This window comes from Mastomys coucha, unplaced genomic scaffold (genome assembly GCF_008632895.1).
Source record: "Mastomys coucha isolate ucsf_1 unplaced genomic scaffold, UCSF_Mcou_1 pScaffold4, whole genome shotgun sequence".
Lineage (NCBI taxonomy): Eukaryota > Metazoa > Chordata > Mammalia > Rodentia > Muridae > Mastomys > Mastomys coucha.
Window position 1 is genome coordinate 23,504,711 of NW_022196910.1, and position 23,378 is coordinate 23,528,088.

The window sequence follows — 23,378 nt, forward strand, 5'->3', positions numbered from 1 at the left end:
AGAGAGAGAGAGAGAGAGAGAGAGAGAGAGAATGAGTAGAAGAGTAGAGGCCAGCCATGAGCACATGGAGAGAGAGGTGGGAAGAGAATGGGGAGAAGAGGGGGAAGGGTCAAGAGGACAGAGAGAGCAAGAGAGAGTGGAGGGGGCAAGCAGCCCCTTTTATACTGAGTCAGGCACACCTGGCTGTTGCCAGGTAACTGTGGGGTGGAACTTAGACAAAATGCTAACATTATGGAAGGGAATATATACCAGAAAAGTATCTCTATTACGGGAGATAAGGAAGGAACAGTAAAGCTGATGACTGTGGTAAATTTGGTAAAACAAAGAGAGTCATTACTAAATACCAAGTGAGATTTTTTTTTTTAAGACGAAAAAATGGAGGTAATTCTTTGTGTTTAAAAGAAATTCTCTAGCATCACGGATATTTCTTTCATGAGTCAAAACGTTTTTGTCTCTGTTTCAAAATAGTTCTCTCATCTGTGTGCTATATTTTGAGCACATTCATATCCTATGGGAAGGTGGTGGGTGAGCAGATGTTCTTTCTACTGACAGCTTCTCACCTTTTCGTATCTGATCATTAGAAGCAAGGTTTCCAAAGTGACATATTCAGGCCATCCCATAATAGACTTCCCTAGAAGCAAGAATGCAAATGAGGGTTTGAGGTAAATTTGATTCTTGAGTCTCACAAGCTCTAGTGTTCTTACAAGAATTTCTCTATGTTCTAAGAAAGAAGAGAAGCAGCTTTCCTCCTGGCTTGGAGCGACATCTCCAAGATCACAAGGGACATTAAGCCCTTGAAGATTTTGTGTCAAAACCATCAATTACTTTCAGTCATGCCTTAGAAGTATTAGGTGAAAGCTATCAGGCAATGCTTATAATTACAGATTGAAAGTGCTGACCAGGTACTTCATAGGGCCTTTCAAAAGTTCCAGGAGCTTGCTTTATTTCACAAGGCAATTGGGGGAATTGTACAGCCAATAGGGAGAAAATAATCCTCGGAGACGGGTGGGGGACAGACCGAAGGCTAGTAACTAGAATGCATTTTGATTTGAAGGTCATCCCCAAGCTGTTTGGAGGAGATACTTGCCAGTGGAAAGTCTATACAGTCAAGTTGAGTGATACTCAGAAGCTTGTTTCTGTACCAAACTTGGGATACGGAGCAGAGTTCAACTCTACTGGGGAAAAGAGTAGAAGGCTAGTTAGCGACTGTTCATATGGGGGTTATTTTCTAGTATGAAGAATTAACAATGGTGCCGAAGAACATGCCTATGAGCATGTGGAAAGCTCACTACAGCTTAATCGGGTGGCATGGTTTTTATTTCTGGCACCCTCAATAAGAAGCACGTGGTTTTCCGCACACACAGTCTAGAATTGAGCACACAACTTCGTATAGAGGGTATACTGTGCATGAGGCGCTTTAATAGGGCGGTACACACTAGCTTCATTCTCATCCAGTACAGGCCTAAGGGGAGGAGGGAGGTGAATAAATAGGAAGTAAAAATGGATGTAAATTGGGATCAGAGGAGAGGGAAAAGAGCCAGCAAGGGAAGAGATATTTAGCATGTGCACACACTGGCCTCCTCTTTGGTATGACAGAGACTAGACAGCAGTAGTTAGGTCAGGACCTTATCTGTTTATACTTATTTATGTTTTGATAAAGCACAAACTTTTTTTTATTCTTTTTTTAATTAGATATTTTCTTTATTTACATATCATATGATTTCCCAGTTTCCCCTCCAAAAAAAAACAACCAACCAACCAAACAAACAAACAAACAAAAACACCCAAAAACCAACAAGAACAAATCCCTGTTGCCTCCCCCTCTCCCCCTGCTTGCCACTCCACCCTCTCCCACTTATTGGCCCTGGCATTCTCCTAAACTGGGGCACAGAACCTTCACAGGGCCGAGGGCCTCTCCTCCCATTAATGACCGACTTTGCAATCCTCTACTATACATATGCTGCCAGAGCAATCAGTCTCACCATGTGTACTCCTTGGTTGGTGATTGAGACCCTGGGAGCTCTGAGGGTACTAGTTAGTTCATATTGTTGTTCGTCCTAAGGGGCCCGCAAACCCTTCAGCTCCTTTGGTCCTTTCTCTAACTCCTTCATTGGGGACCCTGTACTCAGTTCAATGGATGGCTGTGAGCCTCTACTTCTGCATTAGTCAGGTACTGTCAGAGCCTCTCAGGAGATAGCTATATCAGGCTGGCTTGTCCTTCCTTCAGTCTCTGCTCCATAGTTAATCTCTGCAACTCCTTCCATGGGTATTTTGTTCCCCCTTTTAAGAAGGAATGAAATGTCCACATTTTGGTCTTCTTTCTTCTTGAGTTTCTTGTGGTTTGTGGGTTGTTCTTCCTGTATTCCGAACTTCTGGGCTAATAACCACTTATCAGAGAGAAGCACAACCTCTTTAATAAGTCACACTACCTAGAAAAAGTTTGCTGAACCCTATGCGAGAGTCAGTGGCAGTGCACCAGAAAACAGTCAGAGCAGTAAAGTCAGAAAAACAAAAAACAAGGCAAAAAAACAACAACACCAGCAAACCCAGAACAAACCAAAAAAAAAAAAAAAAACCCAAACCAAAACAACAAGCAATGCAACACAAAACACAAAACAAAACAACAACAACAAACCATCAAAGACTGAAGGTTAAGAAGCCTTTGCTTCATAGTATTCTTTCCCCCTTGTGAGTCCAGGATGCTCTAAAGGCTCTTGATGGCATGCACCTTTCCACGCATGGACAGCAGACAGGAGGATATAAGGTGTTCTTGGCTTGTGCCCATATTCCTCAAACTATCACTGCTGGTTTTGAAATTCTACCTTAGTGGGAGAAAATATAGACAGGGGTAGGGAGACAGGTGGAGTTATGGCAGGTGGAAAAGAGGCAGAAGTTGCCTTGTTCCCATTAAGCGTTGTGGGACGAGAAGGAAGAACAAGAAAACAGCCCCGACTCAATGTATCAGATGCTTCTCAGCATTAATGGAGAGCCTGCTTTTTAAAAAATTAATGATTTAGTTAATTAATTTAGAGTCTCATGCTGTACCAACTAAGCTTGCAGGACATCATTTAAAAAGGAGTGTTTTGCCTGAATGTACATCTGTGCACCACAAGCATACCTGGTGCCCAGGGAGAGCAGGAAGAGATCATCAGATCTCCTGGAACTGGTGACATGGCTCAGTGGTTAAAGCATTTATTACGCAAGTCTGACAGCCTGAGATTGATCCCTGGAACCTAAGTGGACAGAGAAAACTGACTCTGGAAAGCTGTGTGTTATCTCCATATGCAAGACTGCATGCTCTCACTGACACACACACACACACACACACACACACACACACAATGCAGGGACACATGATATACACACACAGATTTCACACACATTACACACGTAGAAAGACACATTACATACATATATCAGGCACACAGACACCACACACACACAACATACACACACACAGAAACATTACATATATTAAGACCCCTCTCTGTCTCTATCTCTCTCTCACACACACACACATGCTAGACATTCCTTATATAATTATATAGTCTATAAATTAATTCCTTATCCTTGTCAGATTAATACTTGGCAAGTAATTTTCCCCTACTCAGTGGTCCATCTTTCACATTTCCGGTTATCCCCTTTATCGTTCAAACACTTTTTAGTGTCTATGAAAACAACAATTCAGCTACACTGGCAGAAATGCATTCTTTTTTAGTATTATGTTTTAAATGTATATACTTTTCATGGTTAAATATATTATTTCAAGATTTAAAATATAGTAAAATTTGTGTTTTTAGAGATTTTTGGTGCCTTCTCAAAAATACTTATAGTGAGTAAATATTAATGTTGGAAACTAATTACCTGTACTTGTCAGCATTGTAAATAAAAGGAAGGGTAGGAGTCAGTGGGGAACATAAAATATTTTTTGCAAGAATGCAAATTAGCATGTGCTTTATTACTTTGATGGGCTGAAGCTGCTCCTACTGACTCTTTTAGAACCAAATGCTACATTTCCCCCAGAATGTTTCAAGCTAGTTATTAAATATAACCATTATTAAAAATCAGATTTGCTGCTTGGTACATGTCTTTAATCCTAGAGATTAGGAGGCAGAGGCAGGAGGATCATCAAAGTTCAAAGCCAGACTGGTTTACATAGAGAGTTCCAGGCAAGCCAGAAGTATGCAAGGGGGCCCTATCTCAAACCAAAGAAAACACAATTGGCTATATAAACTTAAATTTAAATAAATTATAATAATAACAAAACAATACATAGCTCTCAACTTTATCAGTTCTGTGTGACTACACATTTGACTATATAAACTTAAATTTAATTAAATTATAATTGTAACAAAATATATAGTTCTCAACTTCATCAGTTCTGTGTGATTACACCTATCAGATTTTGCTATTGCATTTGCTCTTTAGTTATTGTTGACTGCTGTGTCTGGCCGTAGGACATCCTGTAGGTGTGCTCGTCCAGAGACATTGTGTGCTGAAATAGGCCAGTGTAGGTTATATCAATACAGATATTGATAAACTGTAGCTAACAAACAAGACAGTTCTCTCCACCATAGTCAGTTGTCAAACATTCCACACGAGTATCAAATCAGGACTACTCTGCCCAAAGGAGAGGGGGAATCACCCAGCTTTGCTCTGAAGCAAAACTTGTCTGTTTTTCAATGTAGGCCAGGGATATTTAGAATGAGGACAAATTACAGAATGTCCGTCTGCCCCTGAACAGTTTTATGCAGGTGAATTAGACTAACAAGAGTACTCACAGGTAAAACAATGTAATTTTTAAAAGTGATAGTAAGGTGGAGGTGTGTGTGTATGCATGTGTTTATGTGTGTATGTGAGTGTGGGGGGCATGTGTGCATGTGTGTCTGGGTGGTGTGCATTCATGTGAATGTGTGGGTATGTGAATGTGTGTGAGTCAGGGGAAAGTGTGTGTGTGTCTGTCTGTGCATACATTTGTGTGTGTGGGGGTGCATGTGTGTCTGTGTGTATGCATTTGTGTGTGTGTGAATGTGGGGGGCATGTGTGCATGTGTTTCTGTGTGTGTATTTGTGTGTGTGCGCGTGTGCATGTGTGTGTGTGTGTGTGTGTGTGTATGTATGAGACACTGGGGTGAGGGACAATCTATCCCCTCTGGCTGAGGGTCATGAGATGATTAGTTAGCTTTTGTGACTTCTAAGAAAGAGTTAAAGGCTCTTCTGTACTTTACCAGCCAGTTGCTGATGCCCAAGGGACAAAGGGTTCTCTTTGACTTTGCTGTATGGTTGTAACAGAAGGGGGCAGGGAGATGTTTTAGAGCTAGGCTAATAGAAAAATTCTATTATAGAAAGACTCTGAGGCTTCCTGGACTTGGGGGAGGGATGAGCTTTGAACTAGCAGCATTTGGTAGAATGATTCTTTTCTACCCCAAATCATGAAGGCCTCTAAATCCTTCTGGAGACAGTAATGATCAGCTGTGGTGGCGCACGCCTTTAATCCCAGCATTTGGGAGGCAGAGGCAGGCAGATTTCTGAGTTCGAGGCCAGCCTCGTCTACAGAGTGAGTTCCAGGACAGCCAGGGCTACACAGAGAAACCCTGTCTTGAAAAAAACAAAAAAACAAAATAAAACCAAAACCAAAACCAAAACAAACAAACAAACAAACAAAAACCCAGACAAATTAAAAGTAACCTCTCCGTCCTCACAATCAATACATAAGTCTTCTGAAAAAAAAAAAAACATATAGGATATATACATATGTATCATTAGTAACAGTAGAAAAGTGGCCAGAGCAAATTGAGAGTCTGGAAAACAAGGAGCCCTAAGGTAAGGAAAGGATTTCATTAGAGGCCACTGCTCCTTTAGTCCAATGGATGCTGTCACACAGTCCAGACTGGGAGGATCATTGTGGAGCCCCAGGAATGGAACACCAAAGAAGAGAAAGGAAGAGAAGGCTCCCAGGACATGATCTAATTGGTCACTTGGGCTGCAGCAGATGTCAGGTTAGCAGAGGCTCTAGAGGGGCCCATAGGAAGCAAACTGACATCATATTTCACCAAGGCCCGCTGTTTACAGATGAACATCTATGAGGTCAGGATACATCCTAGGTTGCTGGTGTCAAGCCACTGTCATGTGGGAGGCAGTCCTATGGGAGGCATCATTGCTGGACATGTGTGATCTGGGATGTAGATGCTCACACTGTGGCTCTATGCTATTTCAATAAGTCTTTGTATCACTTACGTTGAACATAGAAAGAAATAAAAATTTCTAATGAGAATGCATGGTGTCATGGCTTAATGAGAGTTTTTCTTGATTAAATCATGGTATGTCTTGTAATCCATAATACCTTAGTGCATAGGTACCTAAATTAACTGTCAGTATGGATCCTCCTTACCACCAGCTTGGGGTCTTTTTCATCTAGTATTTCTGTTGAATCAGAAATGTGTATTTAGGTTGAAGTGCAAAAAGCAAGTGCCCAGCAGTTACAACTCTGCATTCAGAAGTGGCCAGCTCCATACTGAATTTGCTTGCTCATTGGTGACATATATCCAGCCAGGTGTGGTGATGAAGCATGCTTATAATCCCAGAACTTGTAAGGTACAGGCAAGAGGATCTTGAGTTTAAAGCTAGCCCGAACCACACAGTGAGTTCAGGGCCTTGTGAGGTAGTGGCACATGCCTTTAATCTAAGCTCTTAGAAGGCAGAAGAGGTAGGTGGATCTCTGAGTTCAAAGCTAGCCTGGTTTACAGATTGAGTTCCAAGATAGCCAGGGATACATAGAGAAATCCTATCTCTAAAAACCAAAAGCCAACCAACCAAACCAAACCAAACCAACACACAACAAAAACAACAACACCCTAAGACAAAATAAGATCTTTAAAATAAATAAATACATTTAAATGAATAGATAAACATACCCATTCCCAAAGACTATTTTCCATGGTATTGATATCTGCTTCAGGCTATAAAGAAATGTAAACAAGTGAGTTTCTGGAATTCGCACTCATAGATTCAGGTCACCATCAATAGGTAGCTTGTACACTGACATTCACACTTACACACAAATGGTGCAGATTGTTAAATGGAATCAGTAAGCTGAGGAGGGAACGGGGAAGCTGTCAAGCACTGAGGCCAAGTTCTTGACAAGTTTCCTCAAAATGATGACTTCTGTTCCAGCTGTGGAGCTGAAGAGCACAATCCATCTCACAGCTGGGGGCCTCTTTCCATTCTGGGTGAGACAGAGATGAAACAGCCCTTCTGTGGTACATGGGGCATCGGTGAGGCAGGGCGGGTGTGGTGCACGGGGTGAGGCAGGGTGGGTGTGGTGCACGGGGCATCGGTGAGGCAGGGCGGGAAGAAGGAGCCCTAGGTCATTCATGCCCCCTTCACTGAGTCCCTGAAAAAGTATAAATGAAGGGTTTAAATGCAGTCTTTACAACTTTCTCAAAGGAGAGAGAGAGAGAGAGAGAGAGAGAGAGAGAGAGACAGAGACAGAGACAGAGACAGAGACAGAGAGACAGAGAGAGAGACAGAGACAGACAGAGAGACAGAGAGACAGAGAAGGAAGGAAAGAAAGAGAGAGAAAGAAAGGAAGAAAGAAGCTGAAGTAGCAATTATGTTAACTTTTACTGTGTTTTGCTCTTGAGGAGGTAATATATTTTTAACTATGGATTCCTAACTCTGTGAGTTTCATGTTGTGAAAATCCCATTCAGCATGTGTTCCATTTTCTCTTTTATGAAATACATTGGATAAGGGGGTGGAGGGCTGTCAGCATCTTTAAAAGACCTAGGCTGAGCTGAAGCTACAACTTCCCAAAAGCCATTATCCACTGTGACAAGCTGGGTGTTGCTATGATTTTTTTTTTATCCTCCTTTGATGAATAATGTTGTTGGCAAAGACCAGATGCTCTGTGGCTCACTGGAGTCTGGAGGCACTGTGCAACTGAAAGCCAATAACATCAAGCCAGTGGGAGTTTTTATTAGGTGGAAGTAATCGCAGGAGTAATGACAGTCATTAAAACCATGTTGTAAATGGCCCTGGGCCCTCAGACTACAGTCGGCTCAGAAAGTATGAAGAATGTGTAACTCCTAAAACTTGTCTAGAAAGGGTTACCCAACTCACCCTCTTCTTCCAAAAAGCCAAGAGTAGATGTTGGGTCTCTTCCCCTTCACTGACACCTTGTGTATTTCCAGGTCTTCCCTGGGTGAGAATCAGAGGGGACAAATCCTTAGGAAGTCAGTAGATATTCTTGGGGTGCCCCACAGCAGTTCAATGTGCAGAATGTTTGCAAAAACTGGCTGCAGGCCTGGTGTTTGAAAGTCACAAGCATTTTGTAGAGCAAAGTAATTACTCTTCCATAGCACCCCAATCCTGGGTAGGAAGTATTTAGTCCCAGGAGTTCCGTGGTGGGAGGCAACATGTTACATGCACATGCCATAGGAGGACTGCTTGGGGAAAGGAGCCTGCCTCCTACTAGAACCATTTGAAAATATGTACCCAGGGAACAGAGAAAAAGAAATACATGAATTGGGGGCTGGAGAGATGGCTCTGCAATTAAGAGCACTGACGGCTCTGCCAGAGGTTCTGAGTTCAATTCTCAGCAACCACATGGTGGCTGTAACCATGATCACAACCATCTGTAATGGGATCTGATGCAGTCTTTATATTTCTTAAGTCAAAGAATCATGACTCAGACACCAACTCAAGAACAAACTGAAAATCTATAGGTAGTTCTTTAACTCAGGGAAGATGTTATTTATAATAGATGGCCTTTTTGGTTTTATTAGTTCTGAAAATTGTTTCTTTTTATATTGGATATTTTCTTTATTTACATTTCAAATGTTACACCCTTTCTCAGTTTCCCTCCCTCCTGGAAACCCCCTATCACATCCGTCCTGCTTCTATGAGGGTGTTCGTCTACCCACCTCCCCATACTCACCTCCCCACCCTCGATTCCCCTATACTGGGGCATCTATAAAGCCTTCATAGGACCAAGGACCTCTCCTCCCATTGATGCATGACAAGGCCATCCTTAGCTACATATGCAGATGGAGCCATGTGTATGCCTTTGTTGATGACTTAGTCCCTGGGAGCTCTGAGGGTTCTGGTTGGTTGATATTGTTGTTCTTCTTATGGGGTTGCAAACCCCTAATAGATAATCTTAATGCCTCAAATACTCTCTCATAGTTTGGTGTCAACCCATAGATTCTACTCACAGAAGCACAAATATTTTGTAGAAAGAAGTAGGAAAATAAATGGATGGCATACAATTAAACTAAATGAGGCTTTTTAAAGATTTATTTATTTATTTAATGTATATGAATACACTGTTGCTGTCTTCATACACACCAGAAGAGGGCATCGGATCTCATAACACATGGTTGTGAGCCACCATGTGTTTGCTGGGAATTGAACTCAGGATCTCTGGAAGAGCAGTCAGTGCTCTTAACCGCTGAGCCATCTCTCCAGCCCTAAATGAAACTTTTTAAAAATGGTGATCTACTTAGCACTTTGTGGCTTACAGAATGCCTTTTTCATTGCTTAGCTGTGTGCTCGCCATTAACCTGGGAGTCAAGCATTTGTGAGCACCTGCTACTCACTTTCCCGATGCATGGTGACAGGTAATTTGCTGTGAAAACTGCAACCAACAGGTATTGGAATTTGGACCTCAACTCTGGACTCTCCCGTCAAAGTCCTTCTAAGCATAGTTCCTTGAGATTAATCCATGAGCCAAATTTTCTAAATTTTTGTTTTTCAGAAAGAGGTTCAGAGAGATAATATGATTCAGTCTAAGATCTTTAGGTAAGGGCTAGGCCACTCCTTCATCCAACTTCTTGTCTTCCATGCTCTTTCTTTAATATCAAGTCATTAAAGTATGCAAGTTTGAACTAAAAGCATGATAAAATTCTTCCACAGACAGCTAAGAACACACAGCCAGAAAATGGTAGGCTCACTACAACTCAAGTAAGATGACCTGTGTATGCACTCAAAAATGACGTCAAAAAGGACAAATATTTGTGTTTCAAAACAAGTGCGGAGATGGAACTCCACCTGCTTAGGAAAGCCTTTTAACAACTCAGCAAGTTGGAAGTAGCATAATAATGTAAATGTTCAGGTCAGTTGAGGCAATAAATAATGAATGTTTGTCTGAAGTCATCATTTCACTCACTGGCTAAGTGCATGCATCTACTGTGTGTTTGCCAAGACCACAGCAGTCTTCAAGTTGACGTGCTATGACATCTTTAAAAACACAGTCTAACTTGTATGAAATTGTCAATGAATAGGCTGAGGACTCGGAATGAAAAGGGAAGAAGCCAAATAGTGCAGGCATGGGCATTCTCTGTCTGTCTGTCTGTCTGTCTGTCTGTCTGTCCGTCCGTCCGTCCCTCCCTCCCCCCCCCTCTCTCAGACGCACACGCGCGCGCACACACACACACACACACACATCACCATCCCATCTCTCCTTCCTGGCCACCACATTGTGAGCCCCTTTGCTTTGCTGTACCTTGGCACAAGAGTGGACTTACACCCCAGAATCCATGAGCCAAAACTGATCTTCCCTCTCTGCCATTGTTTGTGTCAGAAGCTCTGTCACAGCCTTGGAAAGCATAGCAACAACACCTTCCATTTCTCGGGGTGATAGTAATCTTTTTGTAATTACATAACAGTCAGGTCGGACACTGTCCAAGCACGTCCATGGGGCTTGTTCAGACACCGGACAGATTTAGCTTCTTCTTATGAAAAATCTTTGCTAATTAAACCAGCAGCACATGTAATGAATAAACAGTCTCTACCAAGTCTTGTGTTCCCTTCCACATGCCATCTTTCCAAATCTCTGCGTTTGTGAGAGATTTGTCTTCTTAAGATATGCAGCTTAGGGAAGCTACTCAGGAGTTCTTGAAGAAATGCAAATAAGCAGCCAGTTAGGATCAAAGCATGGAGATCTCTGCACTTGTAGTGTTTTTAATCCCCCCACCCCCATAAGAACGGATTCCAGCAGCAACCAGCTCCTGAACCACAGGAAGCCAGAAGTCAAGGTTTACTGGTACTCCCTGCACCCTCCTCAACCCCCACCCCACTGGACGTTAGAACCAGGGCCTCGTCCACAGGAGGCAAGTGCTTTACTACTGAGCTATTTACCTAGGCTGAAGTTTGTTCTTTTGCTCTATAATTCACCAAAACTAATTTTAAAAGGTTGAGGGACATGAGATTTCATCTTACCTTTCAAAGTAAATGAACAGGGAGGGATAATACTGTTAGGTCACTGACTATTTAAGTCCTTGATGTGTGTCAGAACCGTAATCTCAGAACTCCTAATATCAGCTGCAGAAAGTAGACATTCTTATCTTAATCACTATGAGGTCTGCCATCGGCATGATGTAGAGATGTGGATTTAGAATAGAGAACACCTGTGTCAATATGACTTAACTATCCATACCACGAAAATCTGCTTAAGATCAAACTATCTCTGTTTGCTCCTGGAGATTCCTGTTGACCCAGTGTCTGAGATAGTTTGTTCCAGGCCTAGTTCTAAGGGCGTTCTCTCTTTAACTCATAAGACACTAATGTAATCTCTCTTAGCAGGATGGTACTATCACCGGCACACAGTTTCTTGGGAGGATGAAGGGTACTCTTTAGTGAAGACTAACATAGGTATAAGGGACAACTCATCTTCTAAAAGTCCACAAATCAGACAAGCAGCCCCTTAGTGAAGGGAGAGAACATTATCAGTCTCCTGACACCTCTATCCCTCCACTGTCCACCACCCTCAGTGAGGATTCCAAGACTAACAGTTACCATCTGCTTTCTAATGTCTTCCACCGAAGTCACACAGGATTGATTATATTGTAGATAATCACTGTGTTCAACATTAGATTTGTAAAAAAAAATCTTATTTTAAAGAAATGTATATATATATATATATATATATATATACACACACATAACATATATCCATATACATGTATACACAAATATATGTATATATATGTATATATGTATATGTACATGCATGTATATGTATATATGTATATATGTATATGTACATGCATATGTGTGCCTTGCACATATATGTACATATATATCTGTATGGACATATATGTATGTACATGCACATACATGTACATATATGTATATATGTGTATATGGACATATATGTGTATATATGTGTACATACATGTACATGTATGTAGTGTATGTACACATATATATACACATATGTGTCACAAATATATATATGACAATGCTTACTACTGTTTCCATTTTAAAATTTATAATCCGCTGTATTAAGCATGTATCGTTTCGCAGCCATCACAACTGTTTACTGCTAGAACTTTGCCAACGTTCCAAGCAGAAACTTTTCTGCTCATTTAGCAACCTCCCCTCACTTCCTCCCCGATTCCCCGGCCCCAGGAACCTCTATTCTGCTTCCTATTTCTGTGACTTTGAAGATTCTAAGCTGCTTACATGCACGAAAGCATTGGGTAGTTGTCCATTTCTGCAAGGCCGTTGACATCCTCATTCTATAGGCAAGCAGCATGGAAGAAGCAAACGGGAGAGCGCAGGCAGCCTCGCCCCAGAGCTGAGCACAGCAGAGCCCTTGGCGCATGGGTCTCACATTAGTCAATTATTCAAAGCACGGGCCAGGGGAAAGCACCACCTATTTCTCAGTAGGCTCCCTACCCAGAGCACAACTTGAAATCACATTTCTTTCCCATGTGCAGAAATACTCTGTTTTGCCTTTTGCACTGAGCTGACAGACTTCCCCTTTGACCTGCTACCTCTTGGGTTGTCTGCGCCTCAGCAGCTGCAGCTTACCCTCTCCTACAATTGCTCCTCTCTCATCCCTGACACTGATGTCTGGCAGCCTCCCCAGAGCCACCATTTGGCTGTCTCACAGTTCCTATTGGTAAAACTCATCATTCTATGGCTCCTGACTTTGTACAGTTTGCTCAAATGATCAGTTTAGTGCAGAGTCACTTTGTAAACCAAAACAATCCCTCTGGAACCAGAGATGTCAGAGTGACTCTTGTCAGGAGGGGACACCTGAAGGGCACACACCAACAAGACAGTCTCATCCATAGTGAATCTGTGAGGACAGACACACTGTCCCAGCTTCTATCTTTCAGCAGCCAAGTCACACAGGGTTATGTACATTGACAAACAGGTCATATGCATTTGGCTTACCTCAGGCTAAGGTACTGAATTCAAGCATCTCAAAAAACTGGATGCCAAGAGAAGGCAGACCACCATGGCTGTCTTGACTGTCATGACTCTATAGTATTGGTTACTTTGCAAATGCCAGTACCATGATATGTTAACACAAAGACAGACATTTTAAATTTGGCAATTAAAAATAAGATAAAAATATGAGAGAGACAGACAGAGATAGAGACAGAGACAGAGACAGAGGAGAGGGAGAGGAGGAGAGGAGGAGGGAGAGGGAGAGGAACAGAACAAAGCCTAAAGCCCTCTTTGTATCTATCACCCAGTTTAGGGAAATCACCAATCCTTTGCCAACAGGCTTTCTTCCATGCAACACATCACCTTCTGTTCCTGACTTTGTTGTGACCTAGGATAAAGAAACCATGAATACAAACCTGCCTCTTCCTCTTCTAATTCTTACAGTTTCCACTCAGGCTCATCTAGGTTCCCTCCCCCCATGTTATCCCATTCATTCCAATAACACTGGAGCACTAGTGGTCAGGTACTTGGTTGTTATAAGTACCAGACTCAGCCAACTCTGAAACAATATTTGTTGTTCACACAATGTGAGGTCTACTTCAGAACTGATGATGTCATGGGGCTCAGTTTCTCTCTCTGAGCCTCTCTCCCTCTGTTAGTTGAACTTTATTTATTGTTATTGTTATCATCATCGTCATTATTATTTTCCTCATTTTTATTAATGTGTTAGCCTCGTTTTAATTAGATTATGATGCCAAGGTAGAGAGGCAAAATAAAAACCCAAGCTTCCACTGAACCAAGTTCCTCTTTATTTCTGCTTTTCCCATCAAGAGGTCTTTGGTGGGGCCCAGATGGCTTAACGGTTAAGAGAGCTTGCTGCTACTCAGAGGACCTTAGTTCAAGTCCCTGCACCCATGTCAGTGTCTTATAACCACCTGTCTATCAGCTTCCGGGGAATTAGTTCCTTTCTCTGGCCTCTGAGGACACATGGACACACACAAATACACACACGCACACACACACACACACACACACACACACACAGAGAGAGAGAACAAAATAAATATCAGAGAGAGAGAGAAAAAGCATTCATTAAGAAATTCATTCATTCTTCCTTGATTTTTTTTTCTTGAGTCAAGATCTTGTTATGAAGCCCGAGCAAGCTTTGAACTCATAGCAATCCCCCTATTTTCACACTGAGATTAGAGGTATGCATGACCACTTTTGACTAATTCTTACTGAAGTGATTCGGGTTGTCTGTCATTTGCACACCTCTGAATAACCACCGTGGCTCAATGGCTGTCATATTTTGGCTGTTCAAGCCGGAGACCTTCCTTGTTCCTTGGTCAGATTGTTCAGTTAACAACCGTGTCATGACCCCTATGCAAGAAAAGGATATTTCCCTAGTACAGCATCATCTCCTGTCTGCTTTGTGTGGACACAGGTTGGAGTTAGAAATGTTACAAGATGGCAGAAGACTGGGCTCAAGTTATTGGGAGATGCTCCACACACCTACAAACAGCTGATTTGCACGATGCGTGAGTAAGAGTCTGTTGGACCTGCTAACTAGTGCACATTTTTTTTCATTAACTATCTCTTAATTCCAAACTTGATGCTGGACATTGAACGGATGAAGATTAGTTAAATGCAGTCCAGGAACTCAAGCAGTTTACAGCCAAAGGGAAGAAATAAATGCACATTTACAATCTTTGTTATAACATGCTAAGTTCAGCATGGCACATACACAGTGGGTTCAGGGCTAGACAGGAAAACAGAGTAGCCTGCTGGGAATGTAGACAGGCTAACTAGATGCTAACTAGATGGCATTAATTTTTTTCTTTTCTTTTCTCTTTCTCTCTTTCTCTCTTTCTCTCTTCTTTTCTTTCTTGTATGTATGTTGTATTTGTATACCACATGTGTACTTGGTTCTTTCTTTCTTTTTTTTAAAAAAGATTTATTTATTTATCTTATGTGCACTGTTACTCTCTTCAGACACACCAGAAGAGGGCATTAGATCCCATTTCAGATTATTGAGCCACCACGTGGTTGCTGGGAATTGAACTCAGGACCTCTGGAAGAGCAGCCAGTGCTCTTGAGACTGAGCCATTTCTCCAGCCCCCAGACATGTACTTTTTCATGGAGATGGGTATGAATAAAGGTGGGAGAGAAATAAAGTTCATATTTATATGTGGTAAAGGAAGAAAATAATACAGGGAGGAAATTCTGATTAGGATATTCTACTAATGAGATTCTTCTGTTGGAAAGCCAGCTACTCAGCAGGTACAATGATATCAAACTCTTACATGCAATTAAAGCTATATTGTAAGTTAAGACCTAGTTTATGGGACCACAGCACCTTTAACTCTCTAGGGAAAAATAGTGCCAGGACTCAGCTTTGATGGCTTTCTTCTGCTCAGTCTTTAGGCCCTGATAAGTGTCTGATTCGATTGGAACATGCATGACTCTGCCCAAAGGGAAACCAACTACCACTTCAGAGACAGACAACTCCAGGGTTCTTACTTCCTGTGTGCTTATCAATTCTGGTTGGTTCGTTTTCTTTTGATATAAGCTTTTTGTTTTGCTCTCCAGTGGGGTCCAATAGTCAGCCAACAAAAGGCCTAATACAACTCTACCCCTACTGGGCTGGGAGATGGCTCTGTGGGTAAAGTTTATGTTGAACAAAGTATGAGGACTTGAGTTTGGATCCACTTTAACTCATATAACAGCTAGGTGTATCTGCAATTCCAGTGTTTAGATACTGGAGTGGGGTTAGACAGGGTAAGAGACAGTATCAGCTCAAGATCCCCAAGACCAAGTTCTTAGCTCAAAGGAGATACATTCGACCTAGACCCAGATGGACAAAGAGGACAAAGGAGAAACAAGGGAGAGGAGGAAGGGGGTGTTCACCCCAGAGGACAAAGGACTGCCTCTGGATAGAGAGGAGACATGCAGCTCACAGGAAAAATGATGACTTGTAAAGGTAAAATGGGAAACACTGTGTTAGGATGTTTAATTTTAATTGGACATGTTATTTAGGTGAGCCAAAGCTTTTGACTGCTGGACCTTGGTAGTCAGCCTCAGGAGGAGGAGGAGGAGGAGAAGGTGGCCAAATAGGAAAATAAACCTTGGTGGCTGGCTTTAGGAATGTAATATCACAGTGTTTATCAAGGCAAAGGGAAATGGGGAGAAAGCCAAGGCCTGCCAGAGACATTCCCACCATGCTCAAGTTGGCCAGCATCCCTTTATACAGGAGCGTCCTTAGAGCTCACTGGCTACCCAGACTTGTCAACCTGTGAACTCCAGGTTCAATGAGTAACCCTGTCATGAAAAATAAGATGAAGAGAGAGATAAAGGAAACCATCCAATGTCATCTAGTCTCCACCTGTACACATCATTTGAATGTGCAGACACATGGGCATGCGCACACACTTACATACACACACATACACACACGCACACACACTATGGGATAATACATTAAATCATGAAAGATTGCCAATATTCGTTATTTTGTTCCTAAGGATGACATACTCATAGGTTTCTATCTAATACAACCACAGGCAGAAGCCAGCGTTCTCAAGTCCAGTTCCAGACTCCCTGCATGAACATATAATCTGTACCCTTAACATGCATCCCTGCTCCTCAACTGCAGGCTTTACTGTGGAATTTGCTTTGGACGATGACCTCCTGATAGAGGCAAACAGTGGCTTCAAATGTGTAAATGTGCTATGTAGTTGGAGTTTTTGTTTTGTTTTTACTGTTTTTTTGTTTGTTTGTTTTGTTGTTGTTGTTTCATTTGTTTATTTGGCTTTCTGTATCATGTATGAGTTCCCAAGTGGTCACTGTGTGCTGGGCCTGGGAGAATAGATGTCTTATCTTAGTAGAATTCCTAAGGCAAGCTTTCTTTTCCATCTATAATGGATATTGTTTGTATGTGAGCTCTGTCTGGGGCAGCTATCATGGGATCTCTATAAAGGCCTACGTTAAAAAGGCAAGCCATTGAACGGGAGATGGTGGAGAGGCAAGCTGTGAGAACTGTGTGTCCTGGTCACATCACAGAGATACTCAATTCACTGGCTCTGATTCCCCTGTTTCTACACGTCTTGCTTTATAAGATAGTAAGTCTCATTTTTAAGCTACTTTGAGTTTTCTATTACTAGCAATTGGTACCATCTGGATGCATCAATCAGAAATCATGAGTTCGATAACTTTTAACAGAGATGTTTAAGACTGGGGAAAGTTCAAAGCATTTTGTTTTTCCTTTGAGACTGAGTCTCAAGTAACTCAGACCGCTTTGAGCTCACTGGGTAGCAAAGGCTGACATGAACACCTAGTCCTTTTGCTTCTACATCTTGAGTGCTAGGATTACAGGCAGGAGCCACCACCCCTCATTTATGTGGTAATGGTGATTAAACTCAAGGCATGCTAGGCAACATACCCATTTCTGTATTAAAAGCTAAAAGGTAATTTTTTCTTTTTTACAGCTTTGTTGGTTGTGTACAAAGGATGCTAGAAAGGGCTTTTTTTGTGCATCTGATGATATCTGACTTTGACCCAAAGTGGTCATTTTGGTTCATAATCAAACTTCACCTCGTGTTAGCCGCACTCTCTTTTGGAGTACTATTTCCCTGATGAGAGGAAACAGACAGAAATGTAGACAAGCTGTGCATTGCATATTTCATTGACCAGGGATTAACTAATGAAGCTAATTCACACTTAATGTCCATGAACAGCTTGCTCTTCCATTATTGCTGTAGGTGAAAGGTAACACATTTTGGGGTGGATCAGTAATGAGTTAAAGTCTTAAATACCCAGGTGGCTTTGAGCGAGTCATCTAATGCCCGTCAGCCTTGGTCTCCTACTACACAAAGTAGGAATAGATGGGCTTTTTGTTTGGGAATCAGAAAGAATGTGATCTATTGAGGATCTGGCATATATAGTTTGTTGTCATCTTCCCTCTCAATTCCCAGAAAAAAAAGTCATCTGCTGGTGTGAAAGAGGACTGGCTTAAAAATTACAAGTGGGGAAGTTCACATGTGAGCAGGTAAATTCAGTAACAATCATTTTCAAAAATCAGAAGAGAGACGGACGGAGCTATGTGTTCCTAGGAAGAAAGACAGGATATTGATAGCAGGCAGTATTACAGCTCCCCTCACCTCTATCCCTCAACTTATGCATTTATTATTTTAATGTAAAGTAACAAGTTAAGCAAGCCAACTTTGAATATGCTGAGGTATTTTTAGATTCTTCTCTCATTCAAATTCAGGAACCATACTCTTTTTTTTTCCTTCTGAATTCCAGGTTTTCCATGATGTCTCACATAGTTAAGATTGATTTTTGGTTGTTTGGGATTTGGAACATTAGTTCTTCCAGTGTGTATACATACACTGCTTATAGGCACAGCTCTCTCAGTGCACACACACACACACCCTTCTGCTAACAGTGAGAATCCAAGGCTTTTTCAAGGAGTCCAAGCTGTGTGGATAGAATGGAATTTTCTGTGACTCATGAAATGCCTCACATGAGCTCACTGGGTTCTTTGTATCTTTCTTTTTAATTCCCCCAAATCAGAGATTGCCTTTGGAAGGCATGATCTGACAGACCAGGTAAGCAGCTCATAATGTCAGGTAAACCATTCAAAGGCTAAAATGTGGCCTCTGGATAAAAAGTAGACCTGGTATAAAAATCAACTCATTGACTTTTTGAAATGAAAAAGATTAGGCATAGAAATATACTCCATACATTCATTGTATGTTGACTACCATTCTAGGCAAGGTGGGGACACAGCTATGATCAAAGTTCTAACTTCAAAGAAGCACTTGAAATGAGGGTGTGCTTGAGAGAACACCAGAAGGCCGGTTGACTATGGCAGCATGAGGCGGGGTATTTTCAGATAGTATCTGGTAAAGAAGGGGATCCAGTTGGGTTCCAAGTGTTAAAGTGCTCACAGTGTTAGCAAGCTTGAGATCTTAGTCTGTATAAAATGGGAGACCGTTGGTGATTTTGAGCCACGAGATGACATTAATTTGACATGCTCAAAAGATCCATTAGATACTGTGGTAAGAACAGAGTTCCCTATCTATACATTCCCAGTGAGACTTGCATGTGGTCTAGACCAGGATGGTGGCTCTACAGAGGTGAGAAGCACTGCCATTCTGGATTCCATTCTCTAGGTAGAACCAAGATAGTGTCTTGTTAGATTGGTTCAGGATGAGATTAAAGAGTCAAATAAGGGGGCTGGGGAGATGGCTCAGCGGGTAAGAGCACTGACTGCTCTTCTAAAGGTCCTGAGTTCAAATCCCAGCAACCACATGGTGGCTCACAACCACCCGTAATGAGAGCTGACGCCCTCTTCTGGTGCGTCTGAAGACAGCTACAGTGGATTATGCCAGAGTGAGCGGGGCCGGCAGGGGTCCTGAGTTCAATTCCCAGCAGCCACACACATGATAGCTCACGGCCATCTGTACAGCTACAGTGTACTCATACACATAAAATAAATAAAAATAAATCTTAAAAAAAAAAAAGAATCAAATAAGAAGACTCTATGGTGTTACTTGAGAGACTAGAAGACTGGAGTTGCCATTCATTGACCAGAATGAGGAAGACTGTGGCTGGGATGGGACTTGGGGAGCTCAGTTTGGGATGAATGAGATATCATTGTACACCTAAGTGGGGATGTTAGGTGGACAGCTGTTTGTAAAGGTTTGGGTTCAAAAGCCTTGAATACAAAGCAACCAGCCCAGTGCTCAGAGCAAATGGATGTCACTGATTCCTGTATCACTTAATTCACCTTCCTGGCTGCTCCATTTTGCTCATAAGTGTTATAGAGCAGAGGGGACTCTGGCGTCAATTCTAGTCCATAATAGTGTATGACTTCTTATCTGTACAAGACTGCATATGTGTTATAGAAATGAAGTATATTGATTCAAGAACCAAGTTGAGCTTTTTAGCCCGAGTTTCATAAAGAGGATAATATAGTATGCATACAATCTCTTCTTCACCTTTAAAGCCAGTAGCCAGGGAATAATCAGCAGTCTCAATCAGTTACTTCTGTCTGTGTGCTCCTTCCTGCCTTAGTGAGGGTTTTACTGCTGTGAGCAGATATCATGACCAAAGAAAGTCTTATAAATGACAACATTTAATTGGGGCTGGCTTACAGGTTCAGAGGTTCAGCCCATTATCCTCAAGGTAGGAAGCATGGCAGTGTCCAGGCAGGCATGGTGCAGGAGGAGCTGAGAGTTCTACATCTTCATCTGAAGACTGCTAAGAGAATATTGGCTTCCAGGCAGCTAGGATGAGGGTTTTAAAGCCCACACTCATAGTGACACACCTACTCCAACAAGGCCACACCTACTCCAGCAGGGTCACATTTTCTAATGGTGCCACTCCCTGGGCCAAGCATATATAAACCATCACACTCCATAATCCCCTTCAAAGAGCTGTTGTTCACTTTCAGGTCCTTTCTGCCCTTCAGTGCTCCTGAATAGTCTTCCTACCCCTCTTCTCTTGCACTCCCTCCTCTCTATGACCTTGCATCCCATTTCCTCAGTCTTCTATAGCTATGGAGTCCTGGTTCCCTTAGGTAAGATGGAAAGGAATTATGAAGATCTGTGAAACTCTGGTGAGCTGCTGGGGGAGCCTTGGGTGGTCCCAGGTCCTCTGGCCATTCAAAGAACAGAGGTAGTGTCAAGAGGTCCTTGTGTTCCTACCCCAGGGGAAGTATGACCCTTCAGTCCTTATAGTTTGTGGAAGGCAGCCATGAACCAACAGGTATCCAACATCCTGCTTGGAAAAAGCATCTTGTCAGTATTTAGTTGGAGATGTGACTTATTTAGGGTTTCATTATTTTGAAGAGGCACTATGACCAAAGCAACTCTTATAAAGGCTAACATTTAATTAGGACTGGCTTACAGTTTCAGAGATTCAGTCCATTATCATCATGGCAAGAAGCATGGCATCACAGGCAAACTTGGTGCTAGAGAGCCAAGAGTTTTACATCTTGATCTTAAGGCTGCTAGGAGGAGACTGTCTTCCACAGGCAGCCAGGAGGAGGCTCTGATTTTGTGCTGGGCAGAGCTTGAGCATAGGAGCCCTAAAGCCCACCCCCACAGTGACATACTTTGTGGCCCGCGCAGTCGTCTCACCAACAAGAAGACACGCGGACACTAGGATCTTTCTGCAGCAACCGTTTTATTGCCTTCATCCAGAGGGAAAAAGGGGCCGAGCCAATAATCGGCACTGCTTATATACACCACAGTGCGGCGTGTCCGCCCACAGCGCAGCGTGTCCGCCCATGATTGGCTGTTTGCTCATCACCCCACGTGACGCCCCGGGATGGGCTGTGACTAGGCGTCTTTCACTCTACGCACATGCGCAAACAGTTGTTTACCAGGAGTTGACAGCGGAAGTAGGTGCCATCTTGCCATGGCGAATGCCTCTCCAGCTCTACCGCTCTCCACTATACTTCCTCTAACAAGGCCACACTTCCTCCTATATGGCCACACCTCCTCCAATAAGATCACATCTCCCTAATAGGGCCACTTCCCATGGGCCAAGGATATTCAAACCACCACAAGGTGGAATACAGTTTCCAGATTCTGGAAGTTTGGAAATGGGAATACCTGGTGAGGGAGGAGAAGATGTAGGAGAGGATGATGTAGAGAAGTCTTCATGTCTTCTGATTCCTGCGCATGTGACCGGTGCAGAGTTAGTGAGGGCCCCTGGCCTCTCTCTCAACTTTTATGGTTGGTATAAGCTCAGGGAGATCCCTGCTTTCTAGGGTTAGCTAGAGGCTCTTGATGCTTATTACATTAGCTTTTACATGGCAGGCAAGTCCCAGAGACAGGGATGGCAGCAGCTCAGGTGTTAAGGCAAATCCCCCACTTAGTCTTTCCTGCCATAACTGATTCATAGATCCATGCTTGTGAGTGGCTAGAAACCTAAGCATGTGAAATAACCCTTGCTTTATTTAAGAAATAGTAGACACACAGGTGAAGCAAGCCAGGAGCATGACCAGTTCCCTTAAGGAGTTTAGGCAAAGGCCATGCCAGCCAGAGAGGCAGGAGACAGGCTCTTGATGTGCAGTCGCCAGTGCCTCTAGGCAGCCTGGCATCTTCAGTATCTGGCTCCAGCTCTCTGGCCCTTGTCTTATTCCATTCTTCCTGAGGATTCATGAAGAGAATGTAAGGGAATGCAGAAGGCTTTTTATAGGCATCCTGGTTCAACCTCTGATGGTTGCTGAAAAAAAAAAATTCTCAGCGGAAAGATCTTTAGAAATGTCCTTGCCAAGTGTTTTATTTAGTTCTTCGTCACGGGACATAGTTATGCAGGGAGATTTTTCCTAACACTTTCCAAGCTCTTGGGCTACGGGGTGATTAAGATGTCTCTACATCAATATGGGAGGAGCAGGGTTCAGGGGTCGGGAGGTGGCCTCATCTTTGGCACTTTGAACCTGCCTCGATTTCTGGAATCCCTAAGCTATTTACATCAACAGTCCTAGCCTGATCCTGCAGAGGTTGTATAAGGAATCTTTAAACATGCCTTTTTTCCCCCTGTCTGTGGAAGAGAAATTTCTGATGAAAAAATAGAAGGCAACCCAGGGACATCACCCCTGTTAAGGACAGAGGGCTGGTTTTCACCCCTGCTTTTCTTGAGCATTTCCTGATGTTTCCTTTATGGATTTTGGAGTGGGGAGACCAAGGAATGGTCCCTAAGGGGAAGGGAGACATCCTTCCCATGTGTGGGAGAGGGAACCTAAGTCGACGAGTTTGGACTAGCTGCTTCCCCACGAGAGACCCCACACCAAGTTCATTTTGATTTATGCCCCTGTGTTTTCTTTCTTGTTTTCTGCTGGGACTGTCTGGACTTCTAAATTACAGGGGGAACAGCTGGGGAACAGAAGAGCTCTTCTCGTCTGCTCTCTGGCCTACTTCAGACTCCAGGAGCTCTGACTGGCTCAAGGTTCCCAGGGTGGCCTGTGGGCTCTTGTGGATCTGAATAATCCGGATGAGATCAGGAGAAAGGGCACGGACTAGGACCACTTATGATCAGAAGAGTCGTGATCCCTTTCAGGTTCAATGGAATGTCACTGTCCATAAATCAGCTGCCTTCTCTTTTTTTCTACCTCAGCACCACAGAGAGAGAGGGAGAGAGAGAGAGAGAGAGAGAGAGAGAGAGAGAGAGAGAGAGAGAGAGAGAGA

General features: G+C 42.7%; 1 long non-coding RNA gene across 1 annotated transcript in view; it reads left to right on the plus strand.

Moving 5' to 3' along the window:
- The first annotated feature begins 7,171 nt into the window (after positions 1-7,171).
- LOC116076138 overlaps positions 7,172-23,378 on the plus strand; it is a 37,863-nt gene continuing 21,656 nt past the window's right edge. Inside the window, exon 1 of the long non-coding RNA XR_004112836.1 lies at positions 7,172-7,228. This is a non-coding gene — a long non-coding RNA (uncharacterized LOC116076138). The remainder of the gene's footprint in view (positions 7,229-23,378) is intronic.